Genomic DNA, 27,245 nt, shown 5'->3' on the forward strand with positions numbered 1-27,245 from the left:
TCTCAAATGAGTTAACCCAATATATCAAATATCTGCACATATTTGGAGCACAGCCCCAGGGCTGGGAAAGCCCAGCCTCTACCCCAACTCCAGGGCTGAACTCTTCCTATGTCACTGACCCTGACCAGGCTATTTTTAGCCACTCAACTCCCACATCCCTAGACAGACAACCCTGCCCTGACCTTCCCGCCAACCCCTACTCCAACCCCACTATGGACCTACGAGGCCTTTCCAATCCTGCTTCCCCTTGCCCCATCCCATGTGACTTACACCAGGTTCCTGGTGTGGCTCCCAGCACCAACAAACATCTGCACACACTGCTTCTGATCTATGATCATGCAGCTTGAATTAAGCTGCATGATCATAGACTGGATACAGTGAACATCTGCACATGATCTCTAATATTCAGAAGTAGCTTTTTCACGTATTTCTATCTGAGTTAGAAGTTAGAAATGTCTCAGGTCCTTATTTTTTGGGGAACTGTGTGTCTTTTTATTTTCTCTCTCTAGCTAGATGAATGACATTTTTCCATCCAAATAAGCATAAATCATCTGAAATGGCCAAGCCTAAACCAATTATTGCTGTAAATGAGAATTGAAAGTACAACATGAAAGATCAAGTAGGAGACTTTTTTTTTAAATCATCTTTGTATAAATAATACATATTTCACATTCACTATTTATTTTTCAATTATTTTCAAGAAAGGAAGGGAACAGCTGTGATTAAAAAGCTCACACCGTGTTATCTCTGTCCCAGCAGGAGTTGCAAGATTTAAAGAAAACCACACATGTTAATAAGAAAAGGTACTAATTGATATCTGTCCCACTGTTTTAGCAATTGTTAATGCCTGTAATATATTAATATATACTTTATTTATAAATGACATTATCAGCAACTACATTAACTCTTCCCAATTGTTGTTGTACTAGTTGGATAATATGCAATTCATTTGTAACAAGCTTTCATTTCAATGTTGTTTGTTCTGTATAACTCAATACAGTTGCCTTAAATGGGAAATTTTACAAGGACATTTTTATGAAAGTATATTTTAGATAGTTTACAAGACTGTAAGGCATCCCTGTACTTTTTCAGAGTCAGAAATGGAGTCTGTAAGATGCAAAAGATTTCACCAAATCTACAGGACTTCATTGAAGTGTTTAGACATGGACAGAGATTGAGATAGGGGGGATGTGCTAAGGTATTATGAGGTTGCCTAAAGGGGATGCTATGGAGGTACAAGAGCATATCTATATGGCAGGAGGTACACCATCAGAGGTGCACACATTATTTCCCCAAATGGAGCCATGTTGGTAGGCTCTCACATGCAGGTTTATAAGTTCTGTTGAGAGGCAGAGTTACTAAGCCCACCTGCAGTGCCATACTAATGAGTCTTGTTATCCTTTCAGCTCAGAAGCAAACAGAGCTAATAAGTGGTACCTCTGCAAAGCATTGCCTTGTGCAGTGTAGAAAACACTAGGATTACAAAGGGAAAGGGAAAGTCACACAGAGAGTCAAACTGGTGAGGAGTGAGGCTTACCTCCATCTTTAATCTCTCCCCACCAACACTGAAGAGGCCAGAGCCAACAACAGTACTTCTCTTAAATAATACTTTCAACACAGACATCAGGATTACATTATTGCATACACTCATTTTAAAGGGGGCACCAAGAAGGGAAGACACCTTGTATTCTATCCTGTACACTTGAACCAAGAGAACCAAATAAGCTTTCCCACACCATCACGTATTAAAACAGTCTCCTCATTGTTAGTGCTCTCTTTGAAAAACTGGGCTGAATTTAGTAGGGGTGGACACTCTTTTCTTTTCCTCCATCTTGCAGGAGCAAAACTCTTTCTGATTATAATGTGAATTTTAACTTCAGGACAAGGCCTCTCATTTCCACAATGTGAGGTGAGTATATGAATCACATCTTTCTTACCTATCCAGAAAACTTCATTATCTGGTAGTTTACAGCATTTTTGCCAAACTTTTTGGCAGGTGTGCTTCAAGTTAAACCCTCAACCTCCCCAAGTGCCACTCACATCCCCACCCACAGGATATCAGAATGGAGGGGCCTCGGGCTTGTGTGACAGGGGTTAGCCACCCATGGTTTATAGTAGGCATTTAATTAAAAGGGACTATGTGAACCTGAATAAAAGACCTTATGAAAATATTTCCAAGATATCCCTGATAAGAAATACAGCTGGGCAATTTGAAGAAAAAATATTTTCAGTCAAGTAAAAGATTAAAAATAAAAGTTTAAGAAACATAGTATGGCATGCTATGCTATGGTAACATAGCAATGTCAAAAAAAATTTTTCCAGTATTTCCACAAAACTGGGAAGGAGTTGGGCTTCTATAGCCCAGCAGTTAGGACACTCAGTTGAAATGTAGGGGACCTGGATACAACCCCTTTTTTGCCTCTTCAGAGCAGGAAGATCTCCAGTACAGATCTTTCAACTCTCAGAGTTAATGGACCAGGGTTTGGCAATATTTACCCACTAGACCAGGGGTTGGCAATATTTTTATAGCGGGGGGTGATTTCAGTGGCATATGGGCTGCTTCCAACTTGGCCCCTGCCACAGCTGCAGTCAAAGCCACCACTCCCTCCAACCTTCCCAGTGTTGCCACTGCTGTTTCCCCACACTAGACAGTCACTACACGGGTGAAACCCCACCTCCCCGCACTGCTGAAGACACCACACATCTAAACATGTCTGAAGTCCTCTGGTGTAGGTCAAATAAAATGACTATAGGTTGCCGATGCCTAGACCATTGTGGAACAGGGCTATCTCAGTTTCTCCTCCTGGAAATATTCCACTTCCCATAAAAGAACTAAATATTCACTAAGCCAGAGAGTAAGAGTGACTCTGTAAACAGTGGGCAGGACTCTCATCTAAGAGATGGGACACCTGCATTCCAGTCCCAGCTCCCATAAACATTTGCATAGGAATTAATATATACCACCTTATTTGCCTATATTTTCCTCTCTGAGTCTTCCAACTGTTTGTTACGCATTCACTCCCGAATCAGCTCAAATTCTGTTAAATCCCAAATCAACTCCTATCCATTTTAGTTTAGCTCCAGTCTAACTCAAAGTTCTCTTAAATCTCCCACTTTCTCTTTGGTTCCTTTGTTTTCTTATCTGTTTCTTCTTTTCTCTAGTTGCCTCACTTGGATTTTCCCATGCCCCAGAATGCCTCAACTTACTTCCCTTCCTCCTCACACACTATCCCTGTATCTCCCTATTTGAGTTTCTCCTGTTCCTTTCCCACTTGATCTTCTACAAAATCTTACAGTGTGGCTTTAAATATGTCCTGGAGGCCTCTGGCTTGCTTCACCATAGCAACATACATAGGGCAACATTATATAACACTCTTTCAGGTGCCTTTCTGCTCTATTTTCATAGGTTGGAGCAATGGCCTATGCAAAGTCTCTATGGCTAGAGTCATCTATGATCATAAGTTATAGAATGCCTCTCCCCATTGGGAAACTGTTCAGATGACCGGCAGGAACCACTTAAAAAATCAGAAGCCAAAGACTTCATGGGTCTGCCAAGATAAACATACTTCTAATAATGTTGCAGTCTTCAAAATACTGATGACTTGTACTAAAGATGCAATTATCAGCTGCTAATTCAAAGGTACTGCCAATACATCTCACCACAAGTTAACCCTGGCATAGGACATGAATACTGGCTTGTGATAACAAGCTTAGCGTGAGAGTGCACAAAGGACACAAAATAAGTGCTTTGCTATTATCCAGGGATTGAATACATTTTCTTTACAGTACGACACCAATCATCCCATTTTGATTTCCTTGTTAGCTTAAAGGGGAAAAATAAATAATAACCTATATCTACTTATCTAAACTCTTCAGACCCCTCTCAAAACCTAGAGGAAAAAATAAAATATATATACATATACAACTAATCCAAGATTTTCAAGTTACATGTACACATGTATTTTAACAATGACTAGACTTTTAGAAATGCTGAGCCCCTGCTGCCTATATTGACATCATTTGGAACTATGTGTATTTAGCACTTCTGAAGAGTAAATCAGGCTTTGAGGTTTACATTGAAGCATATTTATATTCTTGGGAAGAACAAAAAAAAAATCACTTAAATACAAACTATACACTAGTTAAATGACTGTTGCATCTGTATACAGACAATATGTGAGGATTATTGTTTTAATTTAGGTGAAAAGAAACACTCTAGACAAAAGAGAGAAAAAAGGAGAGAATATGAAAACTAAGGGCACATATACACATGCCAGATGCCTGCTCTTATGTGTTCTAATTAAAATGCAATGGAGCAGACTCGGTTAATCTGTTCTCCCATCCCCACTCCACCCTGGCTTTTTCATGGAGCCTGGCAAAGGATTCACAAGATTATTCATCAGCTGCTGGAGCTGTTTGATATTTTCCTTGTAATCCTGGGAAAGGGATAGGTTTCCCTCTTCTGGGGTGTCCCCTTTCCCCTCTGTCTCTTCCACTTGCTCCCTTTCACTCTCTGGTTCCAATGGGAAGTGGGGCTTGAGGATTTCTGTGTCCTTAGGTAGGCCAGTGGGGTGCAGCCTCCTCTTATCTTCTCCCTCCTGGTTGTATTTGCATGCCTTTGATTAATCAAGGCTGTATTTGATTAATCTGCTGGATAGTGCCAATTATCACGCTCCAACAGCCTCGACATCACATATATTCAGTGTCCCTACCCTTCCAAATGGTGGTGGATGCACTTTAACTAAAGCTCATTGAACAAGCTTTAGTTAAAGTGCCCACACCACCATTTTGAAGCACAGGATGCTGAATACACAAGGTGCTGTGAATGCTTTAACTAGAGTTGTTTTATACAGAGCCTCTCTAATTACAACCCCCCCCCCGCCCCCCCCATAGCACATATAAAGAGGCCCTTGGAAATCAGTAGATAAGAACAGAACCATCATAAAGATCAAAGCGCAAGAGACAACTTGAGGTGGGCAAATTGTTTATGATAAAATCAATGCTGACCAAAGTTTGCCTCCCAACTGGACATGATCCTCTAAAGGCTGGAAACAAATTCCTTACTGATTACTGTCTTTCCCTTCTTTCTCAGTTCTCACCTACATGTAATTCCTGATTATAATACTAAAAAAAAAATACATTCTTGCATAACACTGCAAAACATGACTGACACCAAGTATCACCACATGAGGCATCCGTTAGAAATCTTGTTCTCACCAAAAGCATATAATTGTGCACTAGGCTGTTACTTCTGAAATGATAAAACAGAAACAGCTATGTTTTGGATATTATTGTTGGACCATCAGTAACATACCCTGGGGAAGCTTGCAGGAGGTCAGTTTTGACCATGCAGAGCACAGATAGCACAAACAGTAGAAAGAGAAAAATGTTTCAAATAAAATGGTCAGCATTGCATCTTGCAATGACATTTCTCTGAAGGTATGTGAGGGAGAGGGACAAATATGGAACAAGAGAGACAGACAAATGATGACTATAGACCCTCACGTTTCCAGATCTGGAGGCGGATTCAGACGAGGTGCAGTGATGTGGCTACACTGCTGTTTTGGATTATACCTCACCACAGGAGTCTCCAGGGACTTTTTAAAGTCCCTAAAACAGGTGAAAATACTCCTTCCCCTTCTGTTCCTGCTCAAAGGCATTCCCCTTCTCTGACCCTCCCCCCACCCCGCCTGTATTTCCCCCCCTGTCCTGGGAGCAGAGAAGTACCACAGCTATTCCTACATGCTGCATAGGGACTGGGCTCAGCTGGGGATGGGGACAATGGGAGCAGGGATAGGCAGAGGGATACCTTTACCCACACCTGTTCCAGGCAGGGTAAGGGGAAAACTATTCTCCTGCCACACTGTTGCTTCTGTCCCCTCCCTAGATGAGTCCAACCCTCACTCTGCCCAGCTGGCTCTTCCCCATACCCAAGCACTAGAGAAAGTAACAGCAATAGGCAAGGAAATTGTGTATTATTATAAGTTTTCCAGAACATATTGGTGATGACAGAAGGACAGCTACACTGAGCCTTACCCAGCCTGCAGAGCGCCATGCTCAGCGTTCCTTAGTTTTTCTATTGAATGTTTGTCCAAGAGGTAAGCTTGCACAGTGTTATGAGCATACTACAGAAACTCTTTACAGCAGAGATTGTTCTGGGTTTGCAGAACACTAGGGCCCCATCTAATACTTGGGGTCCTATTTTATGACCAGGACTCTTAGGGTCCCTCTAGATGTTCAAGTAAAGGTGTGATAAGGTCTGATGTGTGATCTATACAATCATGCCTCCTGCCATGCCACACATGCATAGCAGAAAGTGTGACTGTGGGATCCAGATCCCATTGAAAGGTACTGGGAAATAATAGCAAGCTGTGAGCCCTGAAGCCAACAAGGCTCACAGCTGGAGCAGTGCATGAAACACTGTCCCCAGAAACAAACCTCCTTGGTTGTGGGGTCTATAGCCCTAGTAATAAGTGGTGCACCCCTATGGCTAAGAGCCCTGTCAGCAGATGAGACTCCCAAACACACGTTCAATTAACAGTCTGATAAAAACTAGGCATAAAGTTATTACACATTTTTTGTGGAATAACTTTGTGGCTTATTCCTTGTTTTATCATGTCATTAATTGATTAAATGTATGGCTGGGTCACATCTTAAGATCTGATTAACTGGTTAATCACACCTTCAATGTAACATGCATATGGGGCCGTAGGTAATAAATTAATTAATGAGTTGCTGTTCCATCCCTCCTATGTTTTAGGCCCTCAGTCAGGTGGGTTTTGAACTGTACATGTATAGTGGAGGGGGGAACTTTGGGCTCTTTGTTATGGAACCAAAGATTAAATACTCTTCTCGATTCAGTGGACGTCAGCAAACAAAACAATATTAAAGCATTTTGTTTCTATGGCAGTTTGATTTGGAGTGTTTCAAAACTAGTTACTACTCAGTTTCCTTCAGACATGGGGTCTATGTCAAGTAAAAATAGGAAAGATGATCATGTTACCCATAATTAGTCATTATCAGAGATATGCTCCCTAGATACGACAGCTGCTTGGAAGAAAATTACATGTACAATAATCTTCTATAAATCTACTGCTCAAAAATATTAATGTGCACCCTTGTGAGTTTAAAAGCAAGTTGTCCATCAATCTATTTTTTACACTTTCTGGGGAGCCACTGTACCAATAAATCCAACTTAAAATCACAGGCAGGGATTCTTTAATCTTCAGAATCAGTTTTTGCAAGGAGTTATAAACCACAATGGGTGAATCCAGCCTATCAGAAAGCATTATCCTCATATAGAAACCAATTACTCATCCCTGGAAAGAAAACATAGTCTAGAGGATAGACTAGCATTTCAGACCCAATTTCCAGTTATCACTCTCAAAATTTGAGCACTGTTCCAAAATTCAGATGCATTTTTATCAAACTGCTATAGAAGATAAAGGAGTATCAAAAATATATTCTACTTATAAATATCTGAGTCTTATCTGTCCTACTATTTTTAAAAATTCATATCCTCAAATAAATTTAATTTGTTCAGTTAATAATAGAGTATAAAACAACTATACTAATACAATAATCATATGCTACACTAAAACTGCACAGTTAAACATCATAATCAACCAAAAATTGCAAAAGTATGGTTTTAATAGCAGTGTATTAACTCTGCCATGGCGCACCATACATTGTATTGTATCAGGTTACAACATTACACCAGCAGTTATTGTTAGGGTAACAATATGGATTTTGGGTGTTGGGGTAACAATATGGAATATGGGGAGTGCTGTGCATGCAGCTGAATGAAGGCTTTCTCCTGTGTCTCAGCAAAAGCTGCTGGTCACAAGACTGGATGATATATTAAAAGCAACTAACTTATCTAATGCTTAAATAAGTAGATTCTTAACAAAAGGATAGGGTACAAAGTGCATAATGTGTTGAGTAAAAATAAAATAGCTCACCAAATAGTGTCAGAAGACAAAAGCAGAAATATGGCCTTGGAAATGGTGCTGAAGTCAGCAAGAAAACCAGAAAAAACTAGCAAGAAACTACAAGTGACCAAAATATGATGGGGGTCAAAGTCTTACGCATGCGCTCTTAGCAGAGAGGCATGTAAATAAATGAAATGCATAAGCAATACCATGCTAAGGAAGCAAACAATAAACAGAGGTGGAGCTTGAGATGGGAGGAGAAATGGGTGGAACCAAAGGAGGGATGAGGTTGGAGTCAATGTTAATATGTATGAACCAAGGTGTATAAAATGTGAAAAGAACTAATGTTCAATGCAGGTCCCCTGGTTCATGGGCTGTGCATCTGTAAGGGACCCTTGTCTGAAGCTGTCTCCATTTTAAATAAAGCTGTTGTGAGCACTGTACGCTGGTGTTTGCTCCCTCCTTGCTCTGGCTAATGAGTACCAGGATCCATGAGTAATTGAACTGTTGTCTCCCTAGTCATTGGGTGCCGCATGGAGTCGGGGTCTAACAATTATGCCTGCCATTTTTTTTTGGGTGTAACAATATATTTGCAGAATCTTGTTATGTGGAGCGTGGGATCTTTGTAAAAAGGATACCAAACTGGACACCACAAGAATATTCTAATCACTAATGTACATATGAAAAGAAGCAAAGTTGAAGAAAGAAAAAAAATGAACAAAAAAAATGCAAATATGCTTACCAGCATGGGAGAACTAGCAACACTTACATTACTTTGTAGCACATTATCTGCAAAGAAGCAGTGCAGTCCAATGGAGCAAATTATCTCTGATCTGGGACACAGGAGACAAAAATTCTGGTTCTGTTGCATGATAATTTGGTTCACTCCTTTATCACTTTGTCTCCCCTTTAATCTTTCATATAGTCAGACTTGATGGGGACTCTTAAGTTTGTAGAGGCTGCTTCAATAAGAATAATTAATAATGCATTTCTAGGTTCTTTCAAAAATAAAAAGTAAGTTAAGTATAACTTCCCATTTCAGAGATTAGGAATTGAAAGCACAAAACACAAAGTACACCATAAGCATAAATGACTGAAGAACTCAGGCCTTTTGAACTTTTTGTTCAGTGCTGTTGTCTCTTGAAATAAGTAATTTGTATTAGGACAACTGAGTGGTAATTGTAGAACTAATAGGAAAACAGATATTTTGAGTAAGTCTCTAATACCAGGGTGTAGAGTTACGAAAGTAAGTCATAAAGCAGGACTATGGATAACAACTTAAGGGGAAAGAATTGTACCAGTAGAAGGAAATGTTTATTTTACAGACGACATGAAAAAGTCTGTTTGGATTGAGGTAGAAAGAGAAAAGAGGGGATTTTGTTTTGTTTTGTTTTGGGTTTTTGTTAATGTTGCTACATAGCATGTGAGAAGGAGAAAGAAACAAGAAAATTATTCACACACACTAAGTCCAATTTAGTTAATACAGTATATGTGTTTAAGATATTAATGCAGACAATATTAATGAATGAATACAAATATACTGAGACTGATGAAAATTTAAGCCCATATTTTACTATAGAATTTGAAGAATACCTCATTGTGATGGCCCTCAGGAAGAGGCACAATCAGGGCAGCAAAACAGGATTTTTTTTTTAGCCAATTTGTTCACCTGCTACTAGCTGTGTTCCAGTTCTGAGAACTAATGATTGGTAATAAGCCAAGTATTAAAAAAAATGACTAGAAATAGAAAGGAACTCATGTCTTAGACGTGACACTATCACTTAGTAGGAAAGGCAGTTTGAGTTTTCAAAAACTGAATGAAGCAAAAAAAAAAAATAGCAGCTACAGGAGTATGATATAAATAAAACTGGAGTTCAACATTGCATGGGGGAGCATCATGATTAGTCATGGGAAAGAGCCATGAAGTTTATAAATGAAGTTCTGGATATTTTTAAACTCTAAAATTATGGATTAAATTTTATAAAGATGTTCCAAATAGCAAACTAGCCATAGAATGTGTAGTCATTGGAATAGTCCCACAAGCATACCGAAAACAAAAAGTGCTCTAGTATTTATGGCAGAAAAATAACTGAATGAGAAAAAAAGTACAGCTACAGAAGCAAACAACACACTAAATTAGGAGAGGGGAGAAAAACAGAAAAAGAAGAGTGACATAAAAATACTTGCTGAACCTCCCTCTAAGGCCATGTCCACATGAGCGTGGACCTTGCGCTGCCACTATTTGTTCCCAGGGAACGCCCATGCCATGTGCACTTTGGCACATGGCAAGTTACCCTGGGTGAGGTAGGGGAGGCTGGGGCCATCACTGGGCTGACCTTACCTGCGGTCCTAGGGGCCTCCCAGGGCTGTAGCAGTGGTGATTCTGCCAAATGGAACCCGACGAGCAGCTGCAGCACGGCACCAGGCAGCCCAGCTCCACATTTGAGCAGCATGCACTGCCTGTGCACGTGCTGCTCTGTTTTGTTTTTTTTTCCCATGAGTTTTTTTGACCCCCAGATATCCATAGGCTCATCTGAATGTGTGGTATGTGGTGCCACGGAATGTGTGGTTTGCAGTACCACATATCATACAGCTGCACTCGGCTGGACGCAGACTAAGATTTTATGTCTGGACTCTACTACAAGAAACTTTGGGCTGAATCCAGTAAGATGAATCAGTGACTGGTGAGGACTCATAGCACCTGGCAGGATTTGGTTGTATAGTACATGAATAAAATGGGATAAAAAATTTAAACCATACTCTAGTCATAATGTGTAAATGAGACAAATGCAGATACATGTTTAGAATGAATATGTGACTGAAGCCAATAAATACGCTTTTTCACAATGGCTGGAAAAACAAATACCACTAATAAGGAGGTGGCTGTCCAAAATAAGAAAACCAAGACAAACAGAATAATTTGCTACCTGAATTAGATTAGCCACTGAACTCTGAGGATGTACAATCACAAAGTTTTGTTTATGCATATACTTTAATAAAAAAGTAATAAAAAACTTAGCATAGTGTCTGAGAATGGTAATTATCAGTAACCATCAGCTAAAGAAAAATATTTTTGCTTTAATCCAGTTTTTTCAAAGGGTTCATAAAACTAACTACGTAAAATTATCAGAAATTTCTAAGAAACAGAACAACTGATCTTATCTCATTCACTGGCTTCACTCTTTAAATGTGGGAGCCAGCACTTTCTCCCTCTATCTCTGGAAGTTTAAATAGACCCCTCTGAAATTTACCAGTGCAAATGTACCTATCTTCTCAAATACTTACCTTCTTAAGAGTGACAATAATTATAACTAGATGTATAATCCCTAGAAGCTTTTCCCAGTACTAGGTTGTATTAGAGGGTCTGCAACAGGCTTAGTTCTAACTATTGGATAGTTTATTCAATTCCTACAGGAAAATAAGATTAGTTTCAGCTGAAATTAAAATTTAAGATAGAGTGCTATGACATTTAAAGCTCTGTCCTACAGTGTTAATTCTACTAACTTCCTGTAGAAAAGGACTAAGGAGACACATGCTACCTTTATTTAAAAAAGGGAAAAGGAAGGATCAGAGTTGTATAAGATAGGCCACTCAACCTACACCTGAAAAAATAAAAGAACAAATACCTAAACTATTAATATATAAACACCTAAAGAATAACAAGGTAATGATAAAAACAGTCAACATACTTGTATCAATAACTAATTTTATCAAATTAATTAAATTTCCTCCTCTACCAGGATAACTAGCCTGGGATAACAGAAAAAGAGCATGTTGCAGTTAAAAGCAGGGTTTTAAACCTAGTGCAGTTAAAGATTGACACAACACCTCATTCTTGTCATAGCAGAAAGGGTTTAATAGCAATGCCACAAACAAGTTATATAACTAAATGACAGAAAAAGACTCTTATTCAGTATTTAATAAATGAGCTATCACCAAAGCCCAACTATATAGTTAGCTGCAACAGTGTTTTCTCATCAGTGCAGGCCATGAAGCAGTTTCCTTACAGCTTTCACAAAATAGGATCATTTTCCATGACAAGCTGGATGCAATGTTGTAGTGATTTCTGCTTGTTTCTCCTAAAGCGCGTGCACCTTGCTGGCAAATCTGTTTTGCTCTTATACTGTTTAACTGTATAGCTTCAAAGTATTTTTTATTACTGGTTGGTCAATTCAAGTCCGAACAAAACTGGGAGGAAGGGAGACCATTACATTACAATTGTCAGCTGCTTGGATCCTGTTTTTGAGTCATCCAGGTGTGAAACTTGCTTTTGTAGTTTCTGACCAGTCCAGATGTTGTAAGTCAATCAAATGTGATGGGTCTTGATTGGCTAAACAGTATACCTGGGTCACAGGACCTGTCTTTGGGTACTTGTTTAAATTTGGGCAAATTTGCAGTAGCCTGCACTGATGACTGTTATCATCTTATGGCATGGGTCTGCTATTGGATGCCACAAGCTCCACTTTCTCTATACCTAATGGATTGTCACCATTTGCGAAGACTGATCTTTGGGGCAGTCTTGTCACCACAATCTAGTTTTGCCCCAATCACTGTCTTTTGTGCAGGAGGGTTTCCTTCCTAGCATTTAAAACTTCCAGGTGATTACAAAAACTATGATGATTTGGGTATGTTTGCATGGTCCCAGCCACGATCCTGCATTTCTGTGCAAGATGCACCACTATTTTAATTGAATCACTTAAATACCGTGTGTAGGTCCGGTCAAGCTTTCACAGCCATCAGACCAGATATAATATTCCTTCATTTTATTATGGCTTCTGACACTGTCCTACATGGCACTTCCATAAACAAAAGTAAAGACATACAGCCTAGATAAAATTACCATAGGGTGGTTGCACAGTGTGTTGAAAAACTTTGCTCACACAACAGTTATCAAGGGTCCTCGCTCACACAGAGTAAGTTTTAAGTGAGGTTTAACAAGGGTCTGTTTGGGGCTCAGTTTCATTCAATATTTTTACTAACAGCTTTAATAAGAGAATAAAAAATACGGGACATTTTACAAAGGATATTTAAGTACCTGTTATAATCTGGCATGATGTTTATAATATTAGCAAATGACACTAAGTTGCCAAAATTTTACCTGGTGTTAAGCAAACCATATATATTTAGTTATTAACATAGGTGAAACTAAAATCCTTAGCTTTACTGATAATCAAATAATCATTTGTACATAATCATTTTACGCTTTGGTTGAATAACTCATGATAAAAAATACATCATACAGATATTTAAAATGGGTAGGAAAGAATACTTCAAAGAAATATTCTGCACCAGTCTCTCTGGATGGATTTAATGATCTTCTAGGCCCTTTCTATTTCTAAATTGAATAGTCAGGATTAATCTTGTTTTATAATAATAGTTTACAATAGCTATGCCAGAAAAATCTGAGCAGTTGATTTGATCTACCACCTGGTCTCACTGGAAACTGGCTGACTCCACACTGACTGATAAAAGTCCTCCTCACACAAATCAAGGGATTATAAACTTAGGCTTTTCAAGTGTTTTAGTAGTCATATCCTGTACTGTTCAAAAATTATATATATATATATATATATATATATATATATATATATATATATAAATAAAATAGATTTATATAAAATAGAAGTATATAAACATTTTTCTGATGGACTCAAATTACGAAATAATCCTGTTTCCACTGTGCTGGACTCCAGTTCTGGTGCCAGCATTATACCTATCAAGACAAACAGAAAATATACTTCCTTTAGCTCAAAGTCTTCCAGAAGACTTCTAGAAGATTCTTGTTTTGACCAAGAATCAACACACCTGCTTCAATTCATCTCAGCTGCAAGGCAAAATCTAATGGAAAGAGCAAATTGTCATACCTTATACCAGGGGAAGTGTATACATTTTGACATTTTAAAGTAAAATGGAGGGTTCACATCACTTACAGCCAGCTTTTCTGGCTATCTGTAGTCTCAGTAAGTTGTTACAGTATCATTTTGCAATTTAAAAAGTTTTCTGTATGATCCTAAGAATCAAAAGCAACAATTTAAGTTCAGCAAATTATATGTATGATATATGGATAATTACATAGACAGGCTCAATGAATACAGACGGTTAAAGCAAAAATATTTGACAAAGTCTAATAAAATATAATCATGAACAGTCATGCAAGTATTACACTTATGGCTGTTATGAGGAGTCTAAAGAGAAAGGAAATATGAACTGAGTTGGGGTGGGAAAGAGGAGAAATAGGACAAATTAATGCAAAAAGTGAAAAAGCCCTGAGTCATTTAAATGGTTATAAAGCCCACATGACTACAAACAATATTTTAAGAGAATTTAGAAGGGAATGAGATTCATTTTACAGATATTTTTTTCCATCCTGTAAAAATCCTAAATGCATTATAATTAGCTGCTTCATTCCACAAGAAGATTTCCTGTTATGACTTCTCACACAGGTATCATAAAAAAAAACAAAACTAGAAGGAAACTGAAAAAAACATTTCATCCAATCTCTGCTCGAGGCAACCCTCTGTCCAAATCACACTGACCAAATGTTTGTCTAACATTCACTTAAAATTCCAATGATAGAGATCCCATATCCTCTCTAGATAATCTGTTCCAGTGCTTAGCCACCTTCATAGTTGGCTTGATCTAATACCAGATTAGTCAGAGAGTCAAGACTAAAATCTTTGTTTCCTGACACCAACATTTCTCTGTTCTGTAGATAACAGCATCTGATTTAATAATGTATATTCAGAAAATTAACAATTTCTTTCCTGCTAAATTCCACAGGATTTTGCTTGAAGTTGCTATGAGTGACCCCTAGATATATGGAGAATAATCTGAGGAGTCTGGAAAATATGAAAAGAACAATAACAGTCTAAGTATTTGGAATCAGAAATGCTTTTCTGGCATTTGTAGACCTACTCAGAACCAAATTCTTCATGCCAATTCTAACAGGCCAATCTTTATACAAATATGGACTCCATGGCAAGATCAGGGCCTAAAACCAGAGATGACATGAATCAAAAACCCAAATCTAAACACTGTTAGAGCTGAAAACTAATCAAACATCCAGCTAAAAACTTGCTAACTATGTTTCTAGATTAAATGGATGGATAGAATGAATACATATGGGTGAAGGTAAAATTAAATAACTTGACCACAACTTCAAGATTCACCTTGGCTGATATATTTTACATCACTGTGAATCTTATAATCATTTTCACAGGTATTGTTTCTTCAATGTGTGAAAAATACCAGTCATGTGAATATACGCATAAATGTCAGAATAAATGTCAACATTTCATTGCTTAGCTGTATTGATTTGAAGTTCTGTTAATTACTAATGATTTCTCTTACCGCATGATTCAAGGGCTATTAAAGCCTTTGGAAGGATATCTAATGACCTCACTAGGTTTTGGTTCAAGGCTCCTGTTTAACACCATCATCATGTTTGTATTGGTACTCAGAAGCAGAATGATCTAATGTCTATGGGGAAAGAAGAGAGTTTACATCCTTATAGTTGTTCAGTATTTGAAATCATAGTGAACCTGACATTTGAAAAATATGTAATGAAAATGTTATGCATCTTATGAACTGTGAATATTTTAAATCTCGAACTGTCAAGCTGATGGAAAAAGCAGCAAAAAAAGGTGTACAGGGACAGAAGAAAAATCATATTGTATGAGGTGCAGAAGGTTCAGGACTGGAAAGATATTTTAATTATGTATGTCCAGAATCAGAAGGTGGAATAGATTCATTAGGACCTAAGAATCTGGCTCTCAGAATCATGTAATGACTCAGGATTTTAGGTCTGATTCCTAGCTCCTGCTGCTATGGTTAAAAAAAAGAAATAAAAAACAAACAAACAAACAAAAAAAGCTTGGAAATTTGAATGAAATGTAACTAATGCAATGACATTGGTTTAAACCTGCAGACAGCCTCCAGCAGGAAAAGAAACAGCAACTACCAGACCTAGGGAAGAATCTGTTTGGTCCCCCACCTACCATGACAGTAAATCCTAACCTCTTCTCTCAAGATGCTACCCAGTAACTGCTTGGCATCAAGAATCTGTTGCCCTGAGGGGTCAGGCCAATGCTCAGGATCTCAATAGTGTGCTGTTAGATAGGAGGGTGTGGTGTACAATTGCACATGAACACATAAAAATCAATTAAGCACACATACACTTATTAGGTGCATACACCCCTACTAGGAATACACACTCACACTAGCAACTCAGATGCATACACAGTCAAAATAACCAGTCTAGGTTCATGCACACCTATCACCAGTTTAAGCCCATACACACTACACACACCAAATTTAGACAGAAACACTTACAACTTATCAACACCTGCACATCCAATACACATACGTGGATTACTAATTCATATACCACACACAAAATAATACCTATATATGTATACACACACACACACATATGTGTGTATTCACTAATTCACACACATACCACCCACCTACACATACACACAGGTGAGTTCTTAAGTTGGTTGTTGTGATGTGTATGTATGTATGTATGTGCTTGGTATACTTGGGATACCTGGAGAAAGATTAAGGTAAGAAAGTAGAAGTACAGGGAGTGAAAGTTGCTGGTAGTGAAAGTTACTGGGACTGGGATTAGAACCGGTAGACTAAAGGGGCCTAGGCTGAAGAGCTGAGGATCAGGGGTAACTTTGGGAAAATTGATCTTAACTGATTAAAAGACAATGCCCAAAGTCTGCAGAACAGGGGAGAGAAGCCAGCATAGAGGCTAGGACTGGAGCCAGAGCTATGGGGGAGCTGAAAAGATAGGTGGGGAGAGGGCAAATGGGACTAAGGGAAATGTGGATGTTAAAGAGCGGCTTGAGGTGCGGGGAGCCAGAAAATGGCTCTGGGGCAGCTAGAGAAGTTGCAGGGAGTGGCAGTAGGTGCTGGGAGCTGGAGAAAGGCTCCAGCTGCTGGAAAAAACTGCAGGGCAGCCATGAGGAGTTGGGAAGCTGCGGGGGGGGGGGCGGGGGGGGAGAATGGGACTACAGAAGGTGTTGGGGAAGCCTAAAAACAGAGATGGACAGCAGAAAATCACAGGAAAAGTGGCAGGAGAGACTGAAAAGCAGCAGGGCAATGGGAAAGCAGAGAAAGGCAGCATAAAGTCACAGAGAAAAGGCAGTAGGAGTGTGGGGAGCAGGGGGAGAGCAGAAAATCAGAGGAAAAGCTGGAGGAGAGGCTGAAAGGCAGCCGGGGCAGCAGAAAAGCAGGGAGAGCCAGCAGAAAATCACAGGGAAAAGGCAGTAGATGGCATGGGAGACTGAAAGGCAGTAGGGACAGCTGGAAAGCAAGGAGAGGCTGAGAGGTGGCAGAAGAGGGGAGATGGAATTGGGAGGAGATCGGGAAACTAGTGGAGGGGGGGACTGGAGATGAGAGAAAGAGAGGCTGGAATTTAAGATAACGAAGGGATTGGGATTCAGTAAAACATGACCTGACTCGGGGTTGCAAATGACAGTGGTTTGATAGAACAGGGGAGATGGTGACACAATGTCTTTTTGGTTCTCTTGTACCCACACACACACACACACACACAATGGCAGCAGGGGTTAGAGAGGTAGAGAGGCTTGGTGCAGGGTCTGAAGTCCACTGAAGTCCAGGAGGAGAGAAAGAGAGAGAGAGTCCAAATTGTAGTAGGAGCTGTGTAGGTAATATCTACCTACCCCAGGCTGCAAGTTGATCCTCGATGGCCAGTCGGGGTCTCCTTCAGCTCGGTGTTGTCCAGAGGGGTTCACCAGCAGGGCCTATGGAATGGATAGGTGACGTGAAGCTGGTCTGGTCCAGATGGAAATGGCATTCCCACTGAGTCTGTCTTCACTGCCCCTTTTATAGGGGCAGACCTTGTGTGACCCTAGTGACAGGAGGCATGCCCAGGCAAGGGTCAGCCCCTGGCCTACTGAGCATGTGTGCTCCATGCAGGGATGTACAGTTTTGGGTATCTGTAATGGTGGGGTACAATGGTAGAGTTGCTGGTTCTGCAGGGTCTTTTGTCTTTCAAATGCTGGGTTCTTGTCTCTGTTCCTGGGTGAGGTCCATGGTTCCTGGATGAATCAATGCAAGGTGATGGCCCAGTCATTACAGGCCATTCAGTAGAGGCCTGCTACCATTGTATTTCAATCGTTCCCAATCACACTCATTCATCCGGGAACCAATTTACATGGGAGGGGTATGTGAATCATACAGTTGCAACACAGGGGATACCCGAGCAGAGGACACAAGATGGAGACTTGACATACAAATTAGAAGCTTAACATTACTTTGGTCACTTACAAACACAGGATTAAACCATACGATATCCATATGAAACAATAAAAATCAATACAAAAATGATAATAATACAATATACAACAGGAAAAATCAATACAAACCTAATAATAATACAATATAAAACAGTGGATATCCAAAACCAAAAACTACCAAAATAAAAATGTTAAAGCTTATCCTAAGTCTGAGCTCGCTTATGCTTGTCTATAGATTCATAGATGCTAGGGTCGGAAGGGACCTCAATAGATCATCGAGTCCGACCCCCTGCATAAGCAGGAAAGAGTGCTGGGTCTAGATGACCCCAGCTAGATACTCATCTAACCTCCTCTTGAAGACCCCCAGGGTAGGGGAGAGCACCACCTCCCTTGGGAGCCCGTTCCAGACCTTGGCCACTCGAACTGTGAAGCAGTTCTTCCTTAATGTCCAATCTAAATCTGCTCTCTGCTAGCTTGTGGCCATTGTTTCTTGAAACCCCCGGGGGCGCCTTGGTGAATAAATACTCACTTATTCCCTTCTGTGTCCCCGTGATGAACTTATAGGCAGCCACAAGGTCGCCTCTCAACCTTCTCTTGTGGAGGCTGAAAAGGTCCAGTTTCTCTAGTCTCTCCTCGTAGGGCTTCGTCTGCAGGCCCTTAACCATACGAGTGGCCCTTCTCTGGACTCTCTCCAGGTTATCCGCATCCCTCTTGAATTGCGGTGCCCAGAATTGCACGCAGTACTCCAACTGCAGTCTGACCAGTGCCCGATAGAGGGGAAGTATCACCTCCTTGGACCTATTTGTCATGCATCTGCTGATGCACGATAAAGTGCCGTTGGCTTTTCTGATGGCTTCGTCACACTGCTGACTCATGTTCATCTTGGAGTCCACTAGGACTCTAAGATCCCTTTCCACTTCCGTGCCACCCAGCAGGTCATTTCCTAGGCTGTAGGTATGCTGGACATTTTTCCTCCCTAGGTGCAGCACTTTGAATTTCTCCTTGTTGAACTGCATTCTGTTGTTTTCTGCCCACTTGTCCAACCTGTCCAGGTCTGCCTGCAGCTGTTCCCTGCCCTCCGACGTGTCCACTTCTCCCCATAGCTTTGTGTCATCCGCAAACTTGGACAAAGTACATTTCACTCCCTCGTCCAAGTCACTGATGAAGACATTGAAGACTATTGGTCCAAGGACCGAGCCCTGCAGGACCCCACTGCCCACACCCTTCCAGGTCGAAACCAACCCATCTACCACGACTCTCTGGGTGCGACCCTCCAGCCAATTCGCCACCCACCGGACTGTGTAGTCATCCAAGTCACAGCCTCTTAACTTGTTCACCAGTATGGGGTGGGATACCGTATCGAAGGCCTTCCTGAAGTCCAAGTATACGACATCCACCCCTCCTCCTGTGTCCAGGCGTTTCATAACCTGGTCATAAAAAGAGACTAGATTGGTCAGGCACGATCTACCTGCCACGAACCCGTGCTGGTTTCCCCGCAGCATAATTTGTTCTGCTGGGCTGTCACAAATGTGAGCCTTGATAATTTTTTCAAAGACTTTACCAAGGATGGAGGTAAGACTGACTGGCCTATAGTTGCCCGGGTCCTCCTTCCTTCCCTTTTTGAAAATGGGGACCACGTTAGCCCTTTTCCAGTCCTCCGGGACTTGGCCCGTGCACCACGAGCGTTCGAATATTCCCACCAGTGACTCTGCAATGATTTCGGCCAGTGCCTTCAGTACCCTCGGATGGAGCTCATCCGGGCCTGCCGACTTAAAGGCATCCAGTTCTTCCAAGTGACTCTGCACCACCTCAGGGTCTACACATGGAAGTCTGGCGCCTTTCTGTTGCCTCTCTACAACCCCAGTGAGAGACTTGTCATGGCCCTCGCTTAGGAACACTGAGGCAAAGAACTCGTTGAGGAGTTCAGCCTTGTGCCCTCTGTCCGTCACCAATTGCTTCTGCCCATTTAGCAGGGGTCCTATTCCTCCCTGGGCCTTCCTTTTACTCCCTATATATCTAAAAAACAATTTCTTGTTTCTTCTAGGGAAGAGAGAGGGAGAGAAAGAAAAGTCAGAAATAGTTGAGGAAGAGAAGGGAATGCATATCTATTCTATATATATTTAAAAGAAAAACTGGGGATTTTGCTACAAATCCACCAATAGCTGTCCCTTCTATACTAAAGAGAGGGAAGTAATCTGAGGCCTAAAGACTCAAACTACTTAAATACACAGTACATACATTACAGCTAAACTAGAGTACTAATCCTTTGGGGATTAGTTGGAAAAGAGTGCTTGTGTCTTCCTCCTGTAGTTTGTTATTACATAAGACTATCCAATTTCGTCAGCAAAATGAGTACATACTTTCCTTTTCTAGACTGGTGCTTATTTTTCTGGAATTTGTTATATCTTGAGGCATGTGCCAATGTTACACCTAGATCAACCTAACCAGGGTTAGATCAATTTAAGTGCAGAACTGTATGTATGTTCTGGGAAGTTATACTGGGCAAAAAATGGCTGGCCTGATCTAATTTAGGTCACCCATATGAAGACTTTATACTTAGATTGACCTAACTAGGCTTGAGTTGATCTACATGCCAATTTGTGCATATGTTCAGGAAGGTTAGTTTGGGCAAAAAAAGTAGCTGGCCCAATCAACTAACTCTAATTCACCTAGGATGTGAACTACCTAGATAAGGCTAAACCGTGCTGGATGTAACCCAAATATTTGTGCACATTTTGGACCAGAGTACTTTTCCTACCCTCTCCCCACCAACCCCGACCAAGCTATTTTTAGCTCCCAATCCCTCCCCCCCCACACCAACTCCCTGACAGACATCCCTTCTGTAGACCCCTAACCCTCACCCATGAACTCACTAGTCCTCACCTCAAGTTACATATATCAGGTTTCTGGCACAGGTCCTGGCACCAATGAACATGTACACAACTGGGACCCAATTTACAATAATGCAACTTAAAGTAAGCCATGTGGTTGTAGACTGCAATGTCTGTGCACATGTTTAGAATACAGCCCTAGGGCTGGGAAAACCCAGCCACTCACCGTAGCCCTGGGGCTGTGCTTTTCCTACTTCTCCCCACCCAGCTATCTTTAGCCCTCCAACTCCTATATCCCCAGATAGACAACCCCCATCCAGAAGACCTGCTAGCCCCTCTGATTCCTCCCCCCCTACGTAGACCTGTTAGCCCCTCTGATCCCTCCCCCTCCAGCCCCACAGAGCCAGTAGCCCTTCCAATCCTATGATCCTTTCTTGCCTGGACACGCCTCCCCCCAAGACCTGCTATCTCCAGTGATCCCACCTGCACCTCCCGTACTCAAACATATTTATATTGGGTTCCTGGTGCTGGCAAACCTCTGTACAATCAGGATCCAGTCCAAAATCATGGTACTTAAAACCTCATGATTGTAGATTGGGTCCACAGAACTTTTCTCTGTACTTAAAACATCTAATTATCATTCAAACATATATTCTCATTCTAGAGAATAATGAGACTTCTTTCATTAAGAAGACTTTTTTTTCTTGTCTTTTAAGACAACTTTCCATAAGCCCTTATATCCACTAGTTCCTAAATGCTAGCATTTTCCCCTGACTTGCTAGGATTATTGATTTTATTTTTTTCTTACTTTTGTGTGCGTGTCACAGGTCCCTAAGGTGCCTGCTCTTTTAAGAGCAGAAACCATCTAGGGAGAGGGCCCTAAGAGTCAGATAGAAACCCCACAGGTGCAGGTTACTATGGCAGCAGGCTATTAGCCTGCACCTGCACCCAGTCAACTGACCGGAAGAAGGCAGGGCCCCAGGCATATATAAACCCCAGGGCTGAGACCAGCAAGAGTTAGTTCTCTGACAGCAGCCAGGGAAAGGAGCTTCCAGGAAGGAATTGCCCAGAGATGCTATGGCTATGCTGCATTTTAGGCCAATGGGGATCCAGGAACTCACCAGGTAACCTGGCCTGCAAGGCACTTAGTGCTAGTGGGAAGTTTGACCTTTTTAAAGGAACAGAGCACAGTGTGAACTGCTTGTGTTATGTTATAGCCCAGGGGCTTATATTTTAGTTTCTGTTTATATTTCAGTGGATCAGGTTGAGGCTATTGGGGAAGGAGGAGGCCTCATTGGGGGGGCCCATGACGGTGTGCGGACACCAGTGCTAGGGGCATGGAGACAAAGGGGGTGAGCAGACCCCAGCACCAGGGGTATAGAGACAAAGGGGGTGAGCAGACCACCAGTGCCAGGGGGTACAGAGACAGGGCTGTGGAGAGCTCAGCACTAGGGGGCACAGAGAGAGACAAGGTGTGAATGCCATCTGTGAAGCTTAAGGTATGATAAAGGGGCAGTTTTGGAGCCACACATCTAGCCCATAAGGCTGAGGGTGTCCTGTGACTCATCCATTTTTAGCAGGATCCAAAAGAGGTCCAAGAACCCACAGGGTTCAGCAGGGTCCATCAGGACCATGTCCAACAAACTCGAGGGCAGCCTCCCTATTTATTTTAATTGCATCGAGACATGGCAGGTGAGAAAAAGGGTGCCCGTTGGGCAAGATTGGCATGGTCATGGAGCCCTAGGGGTAGCACAGCCATCCCTTGGGACTCCATCCCATGACAGTGTGCAAATCCAAAAAGGATCTGTCAAAATAAAGTAATGACTATTGTCCATGGTGTACTGCTAATGAATGAAATGTTTACTGATTACTTTGTGCATTTTCATTTGTAGATCTAAAACCCTCTAACAGATCAGAAAATTGAGGAAAAGAGGGGTGAAATAATTTACCTATAGTTTCAGAATCCCAGTGAAAGAACCAGGATTAGGACACATCACCTGAATTCCAGTTTATCGCTGCTATTCACAGGTTGACAATGACTCTACATTAAGGCGATTAATCCTTGGGACTCTTCCATCCTTATCCTCCTTTCCCATCACTTTGAAATAAGTGAAAAATCAGAAAATACCAGGCTGACTCAGCAAATTAGCAGCTGAACATTTGAGATCATATTATCTAGTCCTCATCAAAGATTATTTTCAGCTTTCAGATCAAATGGCATCTGTGCAATGGACAAACTAAGAAGAATAGAATTATAGAACCATAGAGAAGTAGGGCTAGAAAGGACCTGCAGAGGTCATCTGCCTGAGGCAGAATCATTCCATTCCAAACCATCCTATACAATCTATAATCTATATTCTGCATAAATGTACTGTCAACCCTGACACAACAAAGATCTAACACCCCAATCTGCCACAGTTCAAGAAGGGGAACTATAGCAGTCTACAAAATGTTGTCAATACATGCTCAAGCAATACCAGGTAGAGGGCCATGCCCCGCCACTATAGAGGAAGGCAAAAGCTCCCACAGTCATACCAATCTGACCATGGTAATAAATTCCTTCCTGACCCTTCCTTCCCATCGAGCTTTAAACTAGCTCAGATGCGGGACAGGGAGGCAGAAGAAGGAGAATATCAGGAACCTGCAATCCATGGGATGTCCAGCAGTACAGCACAGGTAAGCAATAAGGGGCCCATTGGGCATCAGAGCCAGAGGGAAACAAAAGCACAAGTCACAGGGCTCAAATGCCTATACACCAATGCTAGGAGCATGGGAAGCAAGCAGGTTGAACTAGCACTCCTGCTTGCAGAAAACACTTATGACTTAGTGGGGTTAAGAGAAACCTGGTGGGACTCTACCCACAACTGGGTGGTACACACTGAGGGCTATAAGCTGTACAGAAAGGATAGAGTGGGGAAGAGAGGGGGAGGGGTCGTGCTCTATGTCAAGGGGCATTATACATCAACCCTTATCAAAATGGAATTGGAGGAGGAGAAAGTAGGAGGATTGTGGGTTAGGATACATGGAGGTCAAGGGGAAAGGGGCTGGGTGATAGGGGTCTGCTATGGACCCCCACACCAAGGGGAAGAACTAGATTTGGAACTCCTGACGCAGCTCTCAGAGACCATAAAGACTAGGGAAGTGGTAGTCATGGGGGACCTAAACTACCCTGACATCTGCTGGGAGACGCAGACAGCAAATTCCCATCATTCACGTAGGTTCCTATCCTGTGTACAGGACCTCCATCTGACGCAGGAGGTACATAGTCCCACTAGGGGGAATGCGTTACTGGACCTGGTATTGGCAATGGGGGATGACATGGTAGGGGACCTACATATCAGTGGTCACCTGGGGGACAGTGACCAACAAATAACAGAATTCATCATTAGGCATAGAGTGGGAAAGGTAACTAGTAGGGTGGAAGTGCTAGACATTAGGAAGACTGACTTCAGCAAGCTCAGGCGTTTAGTCAATGATGCACTGCAGAGAAAGAGATTTGGTGAGATGGGAGCCCAGGAAGGGTGGCTGTGCCTTAAGGAAGTGATCCTTCGGGCACAGAGGGAAATGATCCCAATACGGGGGAAAGGGACCAAGAGGCTTCCTTGGCTGATCAGAGAAATCCAGAGCAGCCTAAAGGCAAAAAAGGGGGCATATAAGCAGTGGAAACAGGGAGAGATTACTAAAGAGGAGTATACCTCAGCTTGCAGTTGTAGGGAGGCAGTTAGAAAGGCCAAAGCTACCATGGAGCTGAGGATGGCATCCCAAGTTAAGGATAACAAAAAAAAAATGTTTTTCAGATATATAGGGAGTAAAAGGAAGGCCCAGGGTGGTATAGGACCACTACTTGATAGGCAAAAGCAATTGGTGACAGGCAGGGGGGACTCCTTAATGAATTCTTTGCCTTAGTGTTCCTAAACGAGGGGCAAGACAAGTCTCACAATGGGATTGTAGAGAGGCAACAGCAGGGCACCAGACTACCAAGCATTGACCCTGAGATGTTGCAGAGTCACTTGGAAGGACTGGATGCGTTTAAGTCAGCAGGCCCGGATGAGATCCATCCGAGGGTACTGAAGGCACTGGCTGATGTCATTGCACAGCCACTGGCAAGAATATTTGAGCATTCATGGTGCATGGGCCAGGTCCCGGACGACTGGAAAAGGGTTCCAATGTGGTCCCTATTTTCAAGAAGGGGAGGAAGGAGGATCCAGGCAACTATAAGCCAGTCACTCTCACCTCCATCCTTGGGAAAGTCTTTGAAAAGATTATTAAGGCTCATATATGTGAAAGCCCAGCAGGAAAAATTATGCTGAGGGGAAACCAGCATGGGTTCATAGCAGGTAGATCATGCCTGACTAATCTAGTCTCTTTTTATGACCAGGTTACAAAACACCTGGACACAGGAGTAGGGATAGATATTGTTTACTTCGACTTCAGGAAGGCCTTCAATACGGTATCCCACCCCATACTGGTGAACAAATTAAGAGTCTGTGACTTGGATGATTACAGAGTCCGGTGGGTGGCAAATTGGCTAGAGGGTTGTACCCAGAGAGTGGTGGTGGATGGGTCAGTATCAACTTGGAAGGGTGTGGGCAGTGGGGTCCCACAGGGCTCGGTCCTTGGGCTGATACTCTTCAATGTCTTCATCAGTGACTTGGACAAGAGAGTGAGTGAAGTGTACTCTGTCCAAGTTTGTGGACGATACAAAACTGGGGAGAAGTGGACACACTGGAGGGAAGGGAACAACTACATGCAGACCTGGACAGGTTGGACAAATGGGAAGAAAACAACAGAATGCAAATCAACAAGGAGAAATGCAAAGTGCTGCACCTCGGGAGGAAAAATGTCCAGCACATCTACTGCCTAGGAAATGACCTGCTCGGTAGCATGGAAGCAGAAAGGGATCTCGGAGTCCTAGTGAACTCCAAGATGAACATGAGTCCAAGGAGGTGATATTTCCCCTCTATCAGGCACTGGTCAGACCGCAGTTGGAATACTGAGTGCAGTTTTGGGTGCCACACTTCAAGAGGGATGTGGATAACCTGGAGAGGGTCCAGAGAAGGGCCACTCGTATGGCTAAGGGCTTGCAGGCCAAGCCCTATGAGGAGAGACTAGGGCACGTGGACCTCTTCAGCCTTTGCAAGAGAAGGTTGAGAGGTGACCTTGTGGCTGCCTATAAATTCATCACGGGGGCACAGAAGGGAATTGGTGAGGCTTTACTCACCAAGGCACCCCCGGGGGTTACAAGAAATAATGGCCACAAGCTAGCAGAGAGCAGATTTAGATTGGACATTAGGAAGAACTTCTTCACAGTTAGAGTGGCCAAAATCTGGAACGGGATCCCAAGGGAGGTGGTGCTCTCCCCTACCCTGGGGGTCTTCAAGAGGAGGCTAGATAGGCATCTGGCTGGGGTCATCTGAACCCAGCACTCTTTCCTGCTTATGCAGGGGGTCGGACTCGATGATCTATTGAGGTCCCTTCTGACCCTAACATCTATGAATCTATGACCCCAAATAGGGCAATCAGTCTGACCATGAGTGGAGGGGCAACACCCTTGAGCCAACTTATTTCCCAGCAAGGCACTGGCACACCCCAGTCCAAGTCCCCAGCTTCAGCTGTAGCCAACACCCAATGCTTTTGAGGAAAACTTAAAAACACCCAGACACAGGTAGCAGAATGGGGGCAGGGAGAGATGGGGCAAGGACAACTATCAAAGGCCATGAGCATGGAAAAAACTGAGAACATAGGCATAGCTACATCTAGATCATCCCTGACCAATGTCTATCCAAGCCCTTCCTGAACACCTCCAGTAATGAAACGTCTACAACTTCCATAGGCACTCTGTTCCACTGCCTCACTATGCCAATAAGAGCACTGTTCACACATGCATCACGGGCTAAACTTGTTACTAAGATGCAGTAACCATAACACAGTAGCTGGAGTTGGACTTGTTTTGGTGTTCCCAGCTACACCTTTATCTCAGAAGCAATCCATGAGAAATATACGTGAGGCCTGTTACAGCCTGGGAAAAATACTCCTTCCATCTACACCCTTATCTTTGCAGTGTGTGTAAGCCATTCCTGTCAGGTTTCTATAGGAAACCTTCTCCTGTCAGATCTCACCCTTCTGTGGTCTTGCTCTGTACTACCCTTGCACAGTGGCACTTAGTTATACTTAAGTTACATTAAGTGATATGTACTCCAATAACTAACTGT

The sequence above is a fragment of the Alligator mississippiensis genome, chromosome 4, assembly GCF_030867095.1.
Source record: "Alligator mississippiensis isolate rAllMis1 chromosome 4, rAllMis1, whole genome shotgun sequence".
Classification (NCBI taxonomy): Eukaryota; Metazoa; Chordata; order Crocodylia; family Alligatoridae; genus Alligator; species Alligator mississippiensis.